The sequence below is a fragment of the Dendropsophus ebraccatus genome, chromosome 13 (assembly GCF_027789765.1).
Source record: "Dendropsophus ebraccatus isolate aDenEbr1 chromosome 13, aDenEbr1.pat, whole genome shotgun sequence".
Classification (NCBI taxonomy): Eukaryota; Metazoa; Chordata; class Amphibia; order Anura; family Hylidae; genus Dendropsophus; species Dendropsophus ebraccatus.
The window spans coordinates 53651151-53669691 of NC_091466.1; the positions used below are offsets into that span (position 1 = coordinate 53651151).

The 18541-nt window shown below is 42.8% G+C and overlaps 1 pseudogene; it reads right to left on the reverse strand.

Annotated features, from left to right (window-relative positions):
* Nucleotides 1-8943: 8943 nt before the first annotated feature.
* On the reverse strand, nt 8944-9080 carry LOC138771592 (U2 spliceosomal RNA; annotated as a pseudogene).
* Between the last annotated feature and the right edge of the window lie 9461 nt (nt 9081-18541).

Genomic DNA, 18541 nt, shown 5'->3' on the forward strand with positions numbered 1-18541 from the left:
TCTGATTAGATGGTTAGATATGGCAAACACATCGAATTAGAGAACACAAACACATAACATTACTAATAGGTATATACTGTAAAAAAACGTGCACAATAAAGCTCCTGTATATAAACTCATCTTTATCTTCAATTAAGTTAATTAGATCTTTTTGTAATAATGACTCAATCGGCAATTAAAAGACGTTAATCACCGATCCAAATGTCAATTCAGCATCTTGGAGGCATTTGGAAGCATTCGGCGTGTCTGAAAACATCCTGACCCATAGAAAATGAAAGAAGCAGGGATTGACAAGAAAGTCATTAATAATCCCTGGTAGGGGGCCGGGGGATTTATCAAATTATTCACTACCTGTAATGATAATCCCTGCTATAATCAGGTGTTAATGACTTAGTCCATGCCGGAGTATTACATGGTCAAACCTCTAATGATATTACATGAAAATGAAATGCTAAATCTTGATGCAGTCTTGTGTAAGTATTGTTTAATTAGTTCTTTTTACAGTTTTTATTTTTTTTATCACAAGATAAAAAAAAGTATCCAGAACGGTAGCATCACATTTCCTCTTTTATGACACAATGGAGGGGGGGGGGCTATTTTGTATAGGGATAGCTTTAGGGCCCTATTCCACCGGACGATTATCGTTCAGATTATCGTTAAATCGTTCGAATCTAAGCGATAATCGTTCGTTTGAACAGCAGTTAACGACTAACGACCGAACGAGAAATCGTTGACCGTTCAATAAGACCTGGACCTATTTTTAGCGTTGCTCGTTCGCAAATCGTTCGCATTGAATAAGAAGTCGTTCGGTCGTTCACAGTAGTGACGAACGCAAATAGCGACGACAAGACGACCGCAAGAACGATCATAAGTAACGATTATCTTTCCATGTAAATGGGTGAACGATTTCAGGACTCTGAAACTTTCCCTTACTGTCCTTAGTAGCCGATAGCAACCAATCACAGCTCTCCTTTTACTTTCCCAGGGCAAATAATTTGTTGAAAGCTGAGCTTTGATAACTTTTCTGTGTGGTTATATACTTCACTCCCTGGCACACTGCTATCTCCATCTCACTGCATAAAACACTCTCTATAGTATGTATATTGACCCTCATCTCCTTTAGAACAATGTAAAAGAGGTAAAACACCTAACCGCGTGCTTCCCCGGGCTTGTTTTAAAGAGGTACTCCAGTAACAGCTATATAGATTTGTAATTTACTTCTATTTAAAAATCTTAAGTTCTCCAATATTTATGAACTGCTGTATGTCCTGCAGGAAGTGATGTTTATTCTTTCTATTCTGACACAGTACTCTCTGCTGCCACCTACTGTATGTCCGTGACATTTAAAAGTAAATTACAAATCTATATACAGCAACTTTCTGACACCAGTTGATCCCATGCCCTAGGATTGCGACACCCCTCCATCCCTCCTCTCTGCCCTGTTCATTATTAGGAATGCCCCTAGAATAATTTCTCCTATTCATCACCTGTCTGAACACTACACATGTGCTGGATCGTTAAGGCACCCGTGCAGTGTTCAGACAAGTGATAAATAGGTGAAATTGTTCTAGGGGCATTCCTAATGATGAGTAAGGCGGGGAGAAGGGATAGAGGGGGCGTTGCAAGCCTAGGGCACAGACACTCTAGGCCACGCCAATTTGACACAAGGCTGCAAGGTAAAAAGTTGTTTTTAGGACAATAACTACATCACCTGCCGAGCGGACCCCAGGGTAGCCAATCAGCTATCCGACATTACAAGCTTTTTTGGGTGGGGGGTGCTTAGATTGTGGGTACAGAGTCACTTTAAGTGGCAAGGTGACTTCACCTGTGTTCTGGAACCCAGTCTTTGCTGTTATCCCCATCTACTGAACCTCTACTAATTTGACTCTTAGAAGGTGCCCGGCTGACTTTTCAAAACTTTTTCAATAACACTATAGTAGGGATCATCATGCAAACTCCAAATACTTTAGGTATAATTACTGTAAGGGTATAAACCCACACACTGTATATGCAGGAGATATGCAACAAATACGCAGCATATACGGTGTGTGGGTTTATACCCTAAGGGTGCGTTCACACCTACAGGATCTGCAGCAGATTTCAGTTAAATAACTGAACACAGCATCAGATTTGATGCTGTGTTCAGTTATTTAACTGAAATCTGCTGCAGAAAATCAGCTGCAGATCCTGTAGGTGTGAACGCACCATTATAGTATTTTATTAAAATCTGTCCTCTGAATGTATGAATCACTGTGTGATCGATCAGTTACTGTTTAAATGTAGTTAGAAATATCTGGGAGAAAAGAGAATTTTGTGCTCCATGAAGGTACAGTAATAGAGACTTTGTGGCCACAGGAAGCTAAATGCTCATTTTTGGCCTATGTCGGGTTTGTTCAGAGCAGGACTCCACATATTTTAGCCACCAAGTAGCTCTTATTTCTATAGATAGCTGTCAAACATCCCACAAGTCTGGGTGCTCTAGTCTCGCCTATGCTATTTTGGCAGATATGATTTCATTTCCTGTGGTCAGGTGGGCCTTTAGGACTAGATGGAATTCTTTTAATAATATGCTTAGGACAGAAGACTACAAATGACTACAACGACTATGGTAATGGCCAAGAAAATCTAAATTTATAAAAATGGATGAAAACATCTGGTCTCTAATTTTAACAAAATATTTCTGCCTTTACTAACAATGTCATCCAGTTATCTCTAGTTAAATAGTTTCTCCAGATCATCTCTTAAAGGTGTTGTCCAATGACAGATACTTATGGAATATTGGTAGTTTCGCTCCCTGTGTACTCTTTTCTTAAAGGGTCATCACTCCAGACTATGTGATTGGGGACAGAATAAATAAGGCTATATGCTATATACAATGTTCAAAAAAGTGCAGTCCTCTCTAGTGCGTATCATCCGTTCTATGTTCACATGTAAACATAATTATAAGTATTGCACAAGCCACGTACAAAATCATTGCATCTAACCCATAATGTCACCAGTCTGGTCAAATCCCAAACGCACGTTTTGCGATCGTAAAGCGACCTATTTGCTTCCAATTTTTGTAGATGTGTTTAGTATGGAGGATCTCCGTGGTTACTAGATATGATGGTGACAAATTGTAGAACATTATCACTTGGTGGTGTTTTCCCATCATCCACTGGAGTATCTGTATATATATATATATATATATATATATATATATATATATTTTTTTTTTTTTTTTTTTTATTAAAGGGGTATTTCAGCTAAATAAAATTATTTTGTTCCTCTCATACAATTATATAACTATAATTATATAAGATAACTTTATTAAAGAAAATGTATTTTTCATTGACTGACAGCAGTAAGAGGTGAGATGGCCCCTCTTCTGCCACCAATGGCCAAGTGAGGCATTGCACGGCTTCAAAAGTCCTGGTCCGACCTAATCTAGATATCGCTATTGTTCCTGCATGCAGACTTAGGGTACTATTACACGGAACGATAATCGGCCGAATGATTATCGCTCTGTGTAATAAATAAAGTGATCAGCCAATGACAACAATCACTGGCTGATCGTTGATATAGGTTTGAACCTATAATTGTCGGGTGCCGACCGCACATTGCTACGTGTAATAGCGGTGCACGGCCGCCGACTGACGATTTACATTACCTATCCAGGCTGCACGCTCCAGCTTCAGAGTGGCCTGTCTGAGCTGACAGGCCGCTCAGCCAATCACTGGCCGGGACCATCGCGGCCAGTGATTGGCAGAGCAGCCTGTCAGCTGAAAGTTCCGCATTTTTTCACTAATCATTTAGTGTAATTGCACATTGTTTATTGTTTTTCTAGGATCAGATGGAGTAAACGATCATAGTAACGATCATAACTAACGATTGTAACTAATGGTGCGTTTACACAGGCAGATTTATCTGACAGATTTTGAAAGCCAAAGCCAGGAATGGATTTGAAAAGAGGAGAAATCTCAGTCTTTCCTTTCCTTATTGAAGCTTTGGCTTTAAAAATCTGTTAGATAAATCTGCCTGTGTAAATGCAACATAACCACCATCATTCTGTGTAATATGGTGAAAAATTTCCAGTTAAAAATAAACAATCTTGTTTGCGATCGTTTATCGTTAATCGTTAAAAATCGCTCCGAGTAATAGGACCCTTACTTATACAGTGGTACCTTAGTTTAAGAGTAACTTGGATTTGAAGAATCTTGCAAGAGGAGCTCACAGTCTTTCAAAATTGTGACTTTGTTTAAGTCTCTTTCACCTTTAAAGGAGATTCACTTCAGGCTGGGGCTTGTATGAGGGGACAGGACTTTGGAGGGAATCTCTCCATAGCTGTAACCCCTCTCTCCCTGGCAGGGGCATAGCTAGGATTCATGGGGCCCAATAGCAAAAAACTGTATGGGGGGCCCCCCTACACACTATAATGTATGTGTGTGTATATATATATATATATATATATATATATATATATTATGTATATATATATATTCAGTGATGTGGCAAAAAAAAAAATCTCTTGTGGCCAGAGGCAGAATCCTGCGTGCAACCACAACAGTGACTGGCAGAGGAGAAAGCCAATGTCTGCTTGTTCTGTCCATCCACTGTATTTAACTATAACAGCTGTATTAGGAGCCTCGTGGTTATATACATAAGTGCAGGAGCAGACTACCTTTTGCTTCACCCTTTATTTACTGCAATGTGTAAGTGACCCAGTGTTCTCTTACATGCAACACAAACAAAGGGTTAATACAGAAGACAATTAGCTCTCTCCACTACACCTGCACTGATAACCTCTGACCTCCTGGAGAAGTCAGGGGTTATCAGAGAGCTAATTGCCTTGAGCTTATATTAACCCTTTTTTGTGTTGCAGCATGTAAGAGAACACTGGGTCACCTACACACTGCAGTACATAAGGGGTTAAGCAGAAGAAAACACGCCCTTACCTTCTCCCCTGGACCCCCTCCTGTACAGGCCCCATAGCAACTGCCTACCCTGCCTCAATGGTAGCTACGCCACTGCTCCCTGGACATAGAGTGCTTCTATACTGTGCTTACCCTATACCCTGCTCATTTCTTCCTGCAGTCTCTGTCAGCCCTTGCGTTTCCCATCCTCTCCTGCTATAATGTGCCTGCATTCACACTCTGCCATTCACACTGCACTAACACTCAGCTATACACACTGCTGCTATAATGTGCCTGCACTTACACTCAGCTATACACACTGCTGTATAGAAAAGTTTCTGTCTCTGTCCTCCTGAACAGCTCTGTGATTCTCCCTTCCTGATTGGTCCATGCTGAACACACCCCTTCCCCATTGCTGTCATGTGACCACACAGATCTCTGACAGCAGCTCTGCTTCTTTATTATATCCTGTTGTACTACACCACTGCATTATGGGGATCTGCAGGTCCATCCTGTATCTACATACTGCTCATGTTTTTTCAGGTTTATGCACTTACTATACATTATACTCCACATGCTGATTCTATACTGTACAGTAATTTATAATATGACATATTCAGCCTTCTAAAATTTTGCCGGTTATTCAGAATTAAAAAAAAATCTTTATTTTTGGGGTGTGAAACCAGTTGTCTGCATTTCAATGATTTCCTATGGGAAAATTTGCTTTGGTTTAAGAGTGGATTTGGATTACAAGCACAGTCCGGGAACCAATTATGCTCATAATCCAAGGCACCACTGTATGTCAAAGTCAGTCTAATATAAAGCTCAACTTTTCTAAAATTGTTGGAGAGAATGTGGAAAAATAAGTACACAGATACATCTGCGGTGGTCTTTCCCCACTATTACAAACCTGGGAAAAAATGTCTTCCATCTGTTATAAATAACTAAAACAACAATAAAGGAGGATTCCGCCCTAGCAATACTAGATCTGAGCGTAGAACATGTTCCCGCTCTAATCAGATGGTAATTCATCATATTTTAATTGCCCTAAGAATTTCTATTGCTCACACCTGGAAATCTCCCAACTTTCCCTCCCCCTGAAACAAGTAGGAGCGTTAATTCTCGATACTAGCACAAAACTAATCTATTTAATTCTTTGCAAATTCTCAAACCGTGGACTGATTGGAAACCATGTAATGATTCAAACTACTATACGTCTAGTTCCTATATATATTGTATTATTATATGTAATCTAATTGTGGCAGCTTAGAGGAAGCAAAGCAAGAGCAACACCTTAGAGATGACTGAACCTGTAGCCGGTTATGGTTACTGACACAGTGGTCACACTAAGGGCCCTATTACATAGAGAGATAATCAGACGGATTATCACCCCGTGTAATAGAGACAACGATCAGCCAATGACAACGATCATCGGTTGATGTTTTTTTTAGGCCCAGGCCTAAAATCATTGGCTGTCGAGCACGAATCACTACGTGTAATAGCGATGCGCGGCCAACGGCTGATGATTTAACAAACAGTTTATGTTACCTCTTCACCTTCTTTGTCTTCTCCTGAGCTCACGACCCAATAACCTCCCCGGTCCTACAGCGTTACAGTGGACTGTCTGAGCTGGTCCCTCGGCCAATCACTGGCCACGGCAGGCTACTCTGAAGCTGGGGAGGAAGCAGAGCTCAGGTGAACACCAGGAACGTGGACATGTTATGTAAACTGTTTGCATGGACATCACTAACGATGTCCGCGCAGCCCTTGCTAAACGATTATTGGGCCATGTAATAGGCCTAGTAAACGAGCACTGATCTAGCAGATCCCATAGGAGAGACATTTAGAGCGCATAGGAACCCCCAAGATCTTTAGAGCCCATAGGAGATAGCGGTGGTCTGCTGCTGCCGCTCCTATTACAAGCATAGGATATATAGTCATTTGAGGACCGTATTTTACTGTTCATTTTATTACTGTGGCAAGTCTAGTCCTCTTCTCTTTGTTTCTTTACACCTTTAGGCTATGTTCACACTACGTAAAAGTATGGCCGTTGTTGCCATCGGCAACAACGGCCATACTTTGTGCGGAGTTGAACATAGCCTATTCTGCTATGGGATCCCGGCCGGAGCGTATACACATCGTATATGCTCCGGCCGGGATCCCGCGCGGCTCCGCAAAGAACTGACATGTCAGTTTTCTGCGGCTGCAATTCAGTGAATTGCGGCCGTAGGAAACCCTGTCATTTCAAACAATGAAGCAAGCTTGCTTCATTGTGTGCTGTGGGAGGTTCTGATGCGGGCGCGCGCTGACGCGCCCGCATCAGAACCCTGCGGCCAAAAGATCAACCGACTCTTACTGCAGTACCAGCCGGAGTGATCCGTGCAGAGACCGGCCGTTCCGTGACCTGGCCGGGGTCACGGAACGGCCGGTCTCTCACAGCGTGTGAACATAGCCTCAAAAAAGTTTAATAAGCTTTGATTTAGTGCAAGAAAACAGCTTGGTATAAAACATAGGATTGTCAAAGACATTTTTAAAATTTTTTCTTTGATGCCTACAGAGACAACAATTTTGATTGTCGTTCTCCTAGAATATTTTTTGCGACATGCAGTGAAGTGCAATCATATTGGACACGCAGCACTTGATGAGGCCATGGAAATTACTATGGATGGCGTAGCAACTAGAGCAATTTGAAGTGCCTTGGCTGCTTCTAATGCCTGGCTGAGAGGCAGCACGGAAAAAAAAAAACATTTAGTTTGTTGAGTTTGAGGTCATATGAAACTCAGAGGAGTTAGAAAATGACATAAGGGTCAAAAAAGACAAAGAATAATGACAAAAAAATGGAAGTAGTAGAACATTATTTTGACATTTTGTGACAACCGTTTTTGCAAGGCTGTTTAGAAAAGGATTCTGGAGTATTTGTGTTGCCATGGAAAGAGACATGATTGTGTCTATGGGTTTGTATCGTAAGCAAATCGGCCTTCAGGCGCTTTGCACTGCTCTAATTTAACCCATTGGTGTACCATGACTTACCTGTACAAAAAAAACTGAGCTGTGTCCTAAAGCACCATGCTGTATAGTTACGCTATTGGCGATTCTGTAGGCTCTGCTTGTGTCAATCACAGCCGCACTCCCGCTACAGCTGCCAAGCTGCCAAAATAAATTCTATTTTAAAAAAGCCCTATAATATTACAAAAATTAAAAAATGTAAAAAAAAACCATACATAATACATATTACTAAATTCATAATGATCTGTATGATAAAACATTTACCGTAATAATTTTTATTCCACAGGATGAATGACAGAAAAAAAAACATGCCCTCCAAAAAAAAAGTATAATAAAGATGTAATAGGTGTAATAAAGTACAGGTTATCATGTAAAAGCAAAAGTGAAATCCACTGCAATACTCGGTACTGTTATAGCCTATGGTTTGGCCATTTAACTAATTAGATGCCAGGCCTTAAACAAGATAATACTTTATCTGCCTGTGCCTTCGCCTGCTTGTCCGGTTCCCAGGTCACTGACTGGCTGCTCAGCCAATCAGTGGCTGCGGTGGGACAGCACTCTCATTCGTCAGTAACCAGAAGCGAGAGTGCAGGCAGGTAAAGTGTTATCTTGTTTTAGGCCTGGCATCTAATTAGTTAAGTAGGCAGTGGATACATTCTTGCAGCAGAATGAAAATCTGCTGCGAGAATGCTGAATCATAGGCCATAACAGTACCGAGTATCAAATCGGACTTCACCAAGAAACTCGCAGGGTGCTGGGAGATGTACTCGTGCATATTACCACACAGCATGCTGGGAGATGTAGTACTACTACGCCACTGCCTCCCCCCCCCCCCCCATATACTGTGTCATCATCTGCTGCAGAACTCCCATTATGATCTGCCAATAGGGCTTGATGGGGGTGGTAGTTCTACAATCTGGATGGCAACTACAACTCCCACTATGAACTGTTTGCAGGACATGGTGGGGGTTGTAGTTCTATGGGGGTAATCTCACCTGCCTGGTTCCTGCTCTGGCCTCCTCCCCTCTCGTCTTTTTTTTTTTTTTTCTTTTGCACTGAACCTGGAGGCACTGCAATACCAGGTCAATGCCTGGAGAGGACAGAGCAAGCTCTTTTTCCATCTCCCTGTTCTAAAAATCCATTATACTCCACTTGATCTTAGCCAAAAGGCCAAGAAGCGATTCCCCTCTCTTGTCTGATCTGGCTGCTCTTACTCTTCTCCAGCTGTCGTTCACTGGCTAGGTTCGGGGGAAGAGGGGTGCATGCCAGCAATGGGTAGTGTTCTGTCAATCAATGGAAGTAGGGAGGGGAGATGCCCACAACTCATGAATGGCGAGGACTTCTCCTTACAGTGTGACATGACTACTGCAAATCGTAAAATACACACATCTGAAAAATACCTGAAATTCTGAAATTGGAGCCTCTGTCACTACCTTATACTACCTTCAGAGAGCTGGGGACAGATTCCCTTTAAGAATGTTCTGTACCATTCATTATCAGTATGGTGACTAGTGCTCTACAGAGAGAGTGGCCCCAATAGGCTGAGAAATCCCACTAGATATAGCAACAGTATCATTTTTTTTCATTGCTGCAATCCTTGCTGTTCATTACCCCACCAGGTAATTTATAACCCAGTATGTAACATGACCAGAATATGATATAAGCCGGATGCATTGAACCATATTTCCCAGCTCCAGAGAAATATAATTTACACCACCACTAAGCCGATTGCGCTCAGGCATTATATCACACGTATCATCCACAATTCATTTGCCTGACCTCTGGATTATTAGCTGTATCTTTGCAATGGACGACCTGAAACATAATGCAGATGTGTTAATTCTGACAAGAAAGGCGATATCTATTGCACTTGTGAAACAGAAATGGTTTATGTATGCAGCATAGTATTACATTCTTATTTATGTGCATGTAAAAAGTTTTAGGTTGTATCACATATACCGTGTTCACCCGTAAATAAGTGTCTTATATTCATTTTTCCTCCCAAAGAGGCACTATGTTTTATTTTTGAGAAATGTCTTATTCCTGTCCCCCCGACCTCCCCCCTTGGCTCTCTCCCCCCACAGCTCTTTCCCCCTGGCCTCCCCCCAGGGTTCTCTCCCCCCTTTGCTCCCCCTTCCCCTACGGCTTTCTCTCCCCGGAACCACCCAGGCATACTCACCATCGTCCCAGCAGGACCAGGAGACCAGGAGTGTGCGAAGGCTGAGTCGGGGAGTGGTTAGTGGTTTTATTTTTGGGGGTGCCTTATTTTAGGCTAGTTGGTAGGCTAGCTGGGGTGTCTTATATTTGGAGGTTGTCTTATTTTCGGGGAAACGCTGTATCATTGAAAGGGGTTTCCCCATTAAAGGAAATTGTTGGTCCATTGGAAAGATTTTCTATCACTAATGGATCAGTGGTTGCCCCACTGCAGGTGCAGCCAACAATCCTAAGAGTAATAGGTTTGGAGCTTTTTTTTGTTTTTTTCTTTTATGGTCCTTAAAGGGTTGGCAACTCTCACTGCTTTCTGGGGAGAATTGCACATGCGTAGTCACTCATAGACTACATTTAGTCCACATATGTGAATGGGCCCACCATGGTGATGATGTATTATACTGCCTCATGTGTCCCATTCGTTTTACTGTAAACTCGAAGAATACCAATGATTATTTTGAAGATGATGATGAGGAGTCTAAACATGGTGTTACCCTAGCCTTACTCAGCATGCATAACAATTAGTAAGTGGTTTATGAACTAAGGATTGACAGATGAGTTCATCCAGTATAAGTGTTATTCTTACGGTTCCTGTAACTGGAATCTCACCGGCCTCTAAGGGACTACTTAATGGGTACTTTCCATTTGTGTTCCTTACAGTTCTTTAGCTTCCGAGAAGAAGAATTCCCTTAAATTCACATTGGGAAAAGGCTAAGCAGGTGTGTTTTGTTAGAATATTCTCTGTGGATTAAATCAACCTACTGGTGTCATAAGAAGGAAAAACTGAGAAATTTAACAGCTTCGTAAACAATGCTTGTACAAAGAAGAGTTTGTTACTTGACCCAACTTGCTGATTTATGATGTGTTAAAAGTGTTTTCACGTAGGCCTATTGCATTGTGTTTCTGGGGAACCCTGCAGGGTCTGCTGGTTGCGTGTTGGTTTGGTGTTCGTTGCTTTATATGTAATTTTGTACTTTTATATTGTTATTATATTGTTTTGCATTATTGTTATGCCCTGAATGCATTTGTACCAATCGTGACTGAGAGTAAGTGGTTAACCAGTGTACTTCAATCCTCTCATTGAGATAGGTTCTGCCCAGTCAGCCTTAAAACTAGGACTACTTAAAGCGAATGAACCACTAGGTACATTGCTTAGTGTTTTTTTTACATGAACAGACCGGCGCTGGCGTGGGGATGCCAGTGCCGTGGCCCTTTTTTTGAACTGCCACCCGGTATGAACTTCCGGTATGAACTTTTTTTGAACTGCCGCCCGGCATGAAGCAGCGGCCCGCCAGTCCCCAGTGTGACAATCTACCCTCCACTCTGTGATGTGGCTACATTAGAATCAATAGAGCCACGTTGCAGAGGGAAGGGGAGATTGTCACACTTAAGGGTGGCGGGCCATCCCCCAGTGCTTCATGCCGGGCTGGTGCTCAGCAATAGACCAGTGCCGTGCACAGGCAGCAGTTCAAAAAAGGACAGCGGCAGTGGCATCCCCGTGCAGAGATTTGTACACATACCCCATAGCTTACCTTACCAAGGGCTTCAAGCAAGGCCAAAAGAACTATCCAGTGGCTGCCCAAGCTACATTTCCAAAAAGAACCTATACCCCACAGTGGGCATTGCAGCTAAGAATGAATAGAGACTTCTTGGAACTCACTGGGAATTACACTATACCCCTTAGGAAAAGGTGACTTGGGATTACAGGTTACAGCAAAGTGTAAGTTCCAAAGAATATCACAGTACCATAATAGTAGCTGAAACTATAACATAGTAGCATAAAGTATAATTTTTCATAGATCTGCACTAAAAAAATCCATGAAACATAAATAAAAACAATTTTTTAGGCCTACTGTATAGAAAGTAAAAAATGCTGTTGTAGTAGGGAATGAACAATTTGGTAGAACAGCAAAAAAAACACCAATCAAGTAAAGTTTAATCCAAATAAAATACCCTGTAACACAATAGACAAAAACGCCTTGATGTGTTTTCTTCCAGGTGATATACGGTTCATCTGGACAACTAAGAGAAACCAATGACAGCAAGTAGATGCTTAGGGCACAAATACACAATGTAGGAAGGCCATGGTTAATATACCAAATAATAATGTGGCTCTGGTTGATCACTTACTTAGACCTTGACCTTTGTGCCAAGATACTCCATGGCCTTGTTACAAATTTTACATTAGGACTAGGATCTTCAGGTTAGACTCTGCTTACATCACGTTTGAGCTTGAGGGTATTTGCACACTACAGAATCCCGGTGGATCCTGCAGCTCGCGGCCGCACGCATCTCCCCTGGTCCCATAGGCTTCATTCTATGGTTTGCCAGATTCCGCTATCTGCCGTCGGAAGAATGAACCCACTCATTCTTTGGGCGGACGGGGGCAAGCTGCGGATTCCATAGTGTGCACATACAATACAATACAATGTATTACAATGATTCCAAAAGTGCTGAAGGAAGGCCCCAATGTATGGCACTGACAAGCCTGTTGGTCTAGTGTAATTTTGTTAGAAATTATTAGAAAGTATCTCTGCATTCTTAGTAAACCTTTACCATTTTAAATGAGTTATCAGGGAAATAATATAGAAGCATAATGGGGATCCTATGGTACCAGTTCTTGATATAGTCCCATATACAACTAGTTAGCCAGTTAGCTATAGATAAATGAAGAAACAGGGATCTTTTATTGAGCTCTGGAAGTTGTCAATTCCATGGAAGGTATCGATAATATCTTGTCAATTAATCTATTAGTTTATTCAATACCTAATCAAATAAACTGATTTTCTCAATATATTCCACTGAGTTGATGAATGAAAGGAATATTTTTCTATACGTATCAATGGCGGTATTTTATGGTCTAAGAATTTCTTTTTTTGCTTTTTGTTTTAATTTTGGAGAATTTTTAATAGATTTTAAAATTTTAACCCCTCAAGGACCCAGGACATACCTGGTACATCATGGAGCCCCTGAAAGGGTACAGAGAGGGCTCACAATGTTTGTCTGGGTCCTGGAACAGTGGCATATGTGTAGTGTACATGCATAGAACACAGAAGTGTCTGTATTTTTGCAGCTGCCAACGCTGAATATATTTCCCTTTCCCAGGTGAGAGCCTAAACACATGGGGATGTAATTGATATACATATTATTTCGAGAAGATTAGGACCAAACTGGGATTATCTAGAGTGGAGATAATTTCCACAAACACGACTAGAACATACAAACTTTTTGCAGGTGTTGGTCTAGTCAGATTTCAGCATAAGGGATACCACAGCACCATACCAAAACTCAATCAATCACAATTAATGTCTTCTCACTTCCCTCGATCACACAAGTCTGCTACCTAGACTATCCTTTGATTCTCTGCTGTAGTTAAGTGGCACATCAAAACCCTTACCACCGCCATCATAAAAAAAGTCTTGAATCCGCTCTGTCCTCAATTTAACAAAAAAAAATTATGTTCTCATTGTCTCCAATTCATCCGTGAACATGCTATAGAGACATACAAAAAAAAACAACAAAAAGTACAATAGCAACCTGCAGGTGCAATGGCTTACCGTACATCTTCCCCCTGGCGTACACACGATAAATACCTGTTGGATCCTATCTGCCCAGTTTGTAGGCTTAATGTTAGCCCAGGAGAGGCTAGTGTGGGAATGCTAGAGTAGGATCAAATCTCTCAGGACACCTTAATGTGGTGACATCTATAGAGCTGGTTTTTTATCATGTGTACGCCGGAGGGAGTATGTGTGGTAAGTACTTGCTCCTGTAGGTTGCTGTTGCACTTTTAGTTTTTTGTACTTTAGGCACATGCACCATGCAACCTACAGTGTGAACAGAGGCATTGGAGTGCTGCGAATTTTCTGTTGTTTATGCCAAAAAGACATGTCAAAGGTTTTGATCAGTCTGGGTCTTAGTGTTGAGATTTATCGGGAGAATGAGCTGGCAGAAGATGCGCTGCAGCATGTCCACTCTCTGCTCAGGGTTAGAAAAAAGAGTCTATGAAGCCTGACTCTTTTTTTTAAGTTAGAGTGGGGAGAGGATACGCTGCAACGTGGTCCTCTCCCGACTCATTCTCCCAATCGGTATGGGTCTCAACACTCAGACCTGGACCAGTCAAAATATTTACAAAGACATTTGAGAATGTCAAAAACCTTTCCCCTACTAACACCTGACTTGATCTACTGATACCACCCTCTGTGTCTCCAAAGGCTTCTGTCTGTGCTCTAGTCTTGTCTATGCCTCACATTATTTTCTTTAATATTTTTCACACACACACACACACACACACACACACACACACTCTAGAACTTAATACCTCTACATATTATAATCTCCCTCAACATCAAAATCTCCTTCTCGGTACTTTAAAGACAGGCACTTTTTAAAGAAATAGCACATGAACATGCCTATGATTTTATATGTGCATTGGTGGTTACAGTTTTCCTTTTAAAGGGAACCATTCACCCCGTGGCCCCCGGCAGAAACTGACATACAGTGACATAAAGGTCAATATACTTACCACATCGCTCCCGGTCCCGTCCCGAAGCCCGTTGTTGACACGGAGAAATCGACGATTCTTCTTCTCGCGCCCATTATGGTAATGAGCGCCGCCGGGTCCGAAATCCAGCCTTCTCCCCGCCTCCGACACTTGATTGACGCCAGGTCCTCTTCCTCCTCGTCTTCTTTCTTCTCGCCGGATCCCGCGCAGGCGCCGTGACAGTCGTTTTCGGCGCATGCGCAGTTCACAATTGAAGCCGCTCCGCAGCTTCACTGTTTACTGCGCGTGCGCCGATTGGCTCGAACACGTATCCTGTTTACCGCGCAGGCGCAGAAGAGGTGACGAGACCATCGCAGCGGCGCCTGCGCGGGAATTCGTCAGAAGACTGAAGACGTCAATCAAGTTCCAGGAGGCGTGGATGGGCGGCGACGAGAAGAGGACCTCATGAATAAGTTGGACTCGTCCGTCGTTTCCTATGGACGTTGGACTCATTACCATAATGGGCGGGAGAAGAAGAATCGGCGATTTCTCCGTGTCAACAACGGGATCCGGGACGGGACCGGGAGCGATGTGGTAAGTATATTGACCTTTATGTCACTGTATGTCAGTTTCTGCCGGGGGCCACGGGGTGAATGGTTCCCTTTAAACCCTTTTTTTCTATATGTGTAGTGTCCTGGAATTATTAATAATAATAATAAGAAATGAATGAATCTACAGTAGGAACGAAGTGAAGCACTTAGTTCCTGTCTGTATTCCGCTCATCTGGTGTGCGGGCTTTGAAGCCTTCTCCACTCCCTGTTGCTCCTCCCCGGGTGCTGGAAAAAGATGGATCCAGTCCTGGGAAACTGGGAGAAGTTTCCCAGGACTGGATCCATCTTTTCCCAGCACCTGTTGCAGACTTCAAAGCCCGGAGAACGGATGAGCGGAATACAGATAGGAACTAAGGGGGAGATTTATCAAACTGGTGTAAAGTAGATTCTACCTTTCATTTTTCAAAGAATCTGTGAGGAACGAAAAGTGGAATCTGATTGGTTTTTAGGGGCAACTAAGCCAATTCTACTTTACACCGGTTTGATAAATCTCCCCTAAAGTGCTTTGCTTAATTCCTACTGTAGATTCACTCATCTCTTATAATAATAATATGGGCCATCATTTAAAGGAATAATTACTAACCAATGGGCCACCATGACGCCTACATAATATATTATATGACCCCTGGAGTGTCACTATGAATTACTTTTAGTCTTGATGTTATGATGGGAGCAATTTAGACAGTTGTGATAACCCAAATGAATTCTATGCATGGAAAAACATTATTTACAGACCACAAATCAGCCAATTTCATGCAATCCAGCCCACGGGCTATAAAAGGTGTTTATGGATGAGTGATACTGGGCATAATCGAAGATGCACCGGAACATTTAGCTGACATATCCTAAGACCAGACAACAAATGAATCCTGCTTTTATCAGATTTCTTACTCATTCCTCACAATTGTCACGTATCATTGGACAATGTGTTAATGTTGCCTTAGCAACCTCTACTGGGCCAGAAAAGTCACCTGACTGTCGGCAACTCTATCGTATTTGCTCCCTATTTGGGGGTTATCATTGATTTATTGTACTAAAATTATGGACTGGCAGTCAGTGGCGCTGTGTGTGGCCGGCAGATGATACATTTATAGAAAAAGAGGAATTCAATGTCTGACCGCTCAGGAGAAGCTGAATGCGTATGACCCGTGTTCTTCTCCACGTGTCCTGCACCACTAATCTTCTCTTTCCCTGCCAGGCTTAAATTTAATTCAAAGTATCATAACTAACAGATGGTATTTAACCTTGAATTAGATGCCAGGCCCTTTGATTACAAAGAGGTTAAAAGTATTAGTCTATGCATACAGAATCCTAGGACCAGAACCACTGGGAACACTTAACTGGCTGTGAAAACATCCCCAGCCCTCCACCTTGAGATTTTTACGTTGCCCCGAGGGAGTTCTTGACCTATTTGTAACAATCCTTCATCCAATAGCACACTGCGATCTGTAATTAAGGGGGGCACGAGTTCTGTTCCACACTAGTGAGTGGGAATTGCTTGTCTCTTTCCTCTCAGCTTAGCTGCCTCTCTCCAGATAATACTGAACGGGTGGATCCGACAGATGTTCCCACACGTCTTTCCAGTTAGGTTTGATGATAATATTCTTTTTTTTGGATACTAAATCCCCCAAGAGTGAATGGTAAAAATATTTTAGATCACTGTTCTTAATAATTATAGATGGAACGCTTCCTAATTGTTACTATTAAGAAGAATGAATATGTATATGCATTTACAAAAGGATAATAGAAAGAAATAGCATGAGAAAGGCAGCATTAGAGTTAAAGAGGAAGTCCCATGAAAAAAAAGCATACTGAAGGCGGAGGGTGGGGGGTTTGGGGGGAAGGGGTGCAGGAACATGATAAGGAATGAATACTTACCCGTCCCCGTGCCTCCGTTCCACCACTCCTGACAGTCACGAGATGTAATTTTTATGCTGGCTTCTTAGTGCGTCACAGCCTCAGGTCCTGCAGCTAGAATTGCATGGCCCAGTCACTGATTGGCTGAGCGGGCAATCCATCAACGGGGCATGTGATTTTTCAGCAGCTGGAGCTGCTGGTGGCCAGCAGTGGAGAGATAGTTAAAGGGGTATTCCAGGAAAATTTAACTTTTCCCCTATCCACAGGATAGGGAAAAAGTAGGAGATTGTGGGGTGTCCGACCCCTGAACCCCTGGTGATCTCCATATCGGACCCTGCCGGCTCTTTAATGAATAGAGCCCTTGGTCGGCACGTGACCTGTGGCTCTATTCATTGTTATGGAGCGACAGAAAGAGATGATTACAGCGCTTTTCCGGCGTACTTGACTCTTTCCGTCGCTCCATGACAATGAATAGAGGCACGGGTCACGGCTCATAAAAGAGCCGGCGGGGCCTGATACGAAGATTACCGGGGGGTTCAGGGGTCGGACCCCCTGTGATCTCCTACTTTCCTCCTATCCAGTGGATAGGGGAAAAGTAAAATTTTCCTGGAATACCCCCTTACCACAGCGCTACGCGAGCATGGGGATAGGTAAGTATTCTTTATCAGGGCAGTTTCTAGGCTATTTTGGCAACAGGGCGAATCCTGATAAAAGCGCCCCCCCCCCCCCTTCCTGGACCTTACTCAGTTCAGTGCAGGGAAAGGAACGGGGGCTTTTATCAAGATTCGGGTCCCTAGGAAGAAGCAGTGTGTACACACTGCACTGTCGGTTCCGTGTGACAGGAGCCGACAGTGCTCTAACTGCTCAGCCCTGGCCTGATTTTTTTAAATTAAGGTCCTCTCCTTTTGGTCCCTGATGCCTCCTGCCGTACCCCCTCAGCCTGCGTGGCACAGATTGAGAAACCTTGCTGGTCTAGAGCAGGCCTGTGTTTAGAGTTCATGTTAGGCTCCTTGCATGCTGAGACATCTGTATCTGTGACAAATCCCATGTGTTTTCAGTCGAACTAAAACTCTGAGAACCCCCTACATTTATACAGCTCTCAGGGTATGCTGGGAGTTGTAGTTTCTTAGCGGACAACCCTTTAACAAATCACTGTGTACAGAGGCTCCCGGTAGCGGCAATCTGTGGGTGACAACCATCAGCCCTGAAGGTAGAGCAATAAATCTGTCTACACTGTACTACAACTCCCAGCATATCCTGAGGGCTGCAGACTGTCAGCATATGCTGGGAGTTGTAGTGCCTGCAGCTGTTGTAGATGGATCCTAGGTGCATTATACACTGGATGCTTTGTGGCATATAAGAATACATAGATCTGTGGGGGCTCAGTGCAGGGAAGTGACCCCAGAACATCACTAATATGGTAGGGGGATAGATGTTTTTGTTCTATCCCCTATTAGTGATGTTCTGGGGTCACCTCCCTGCACTGA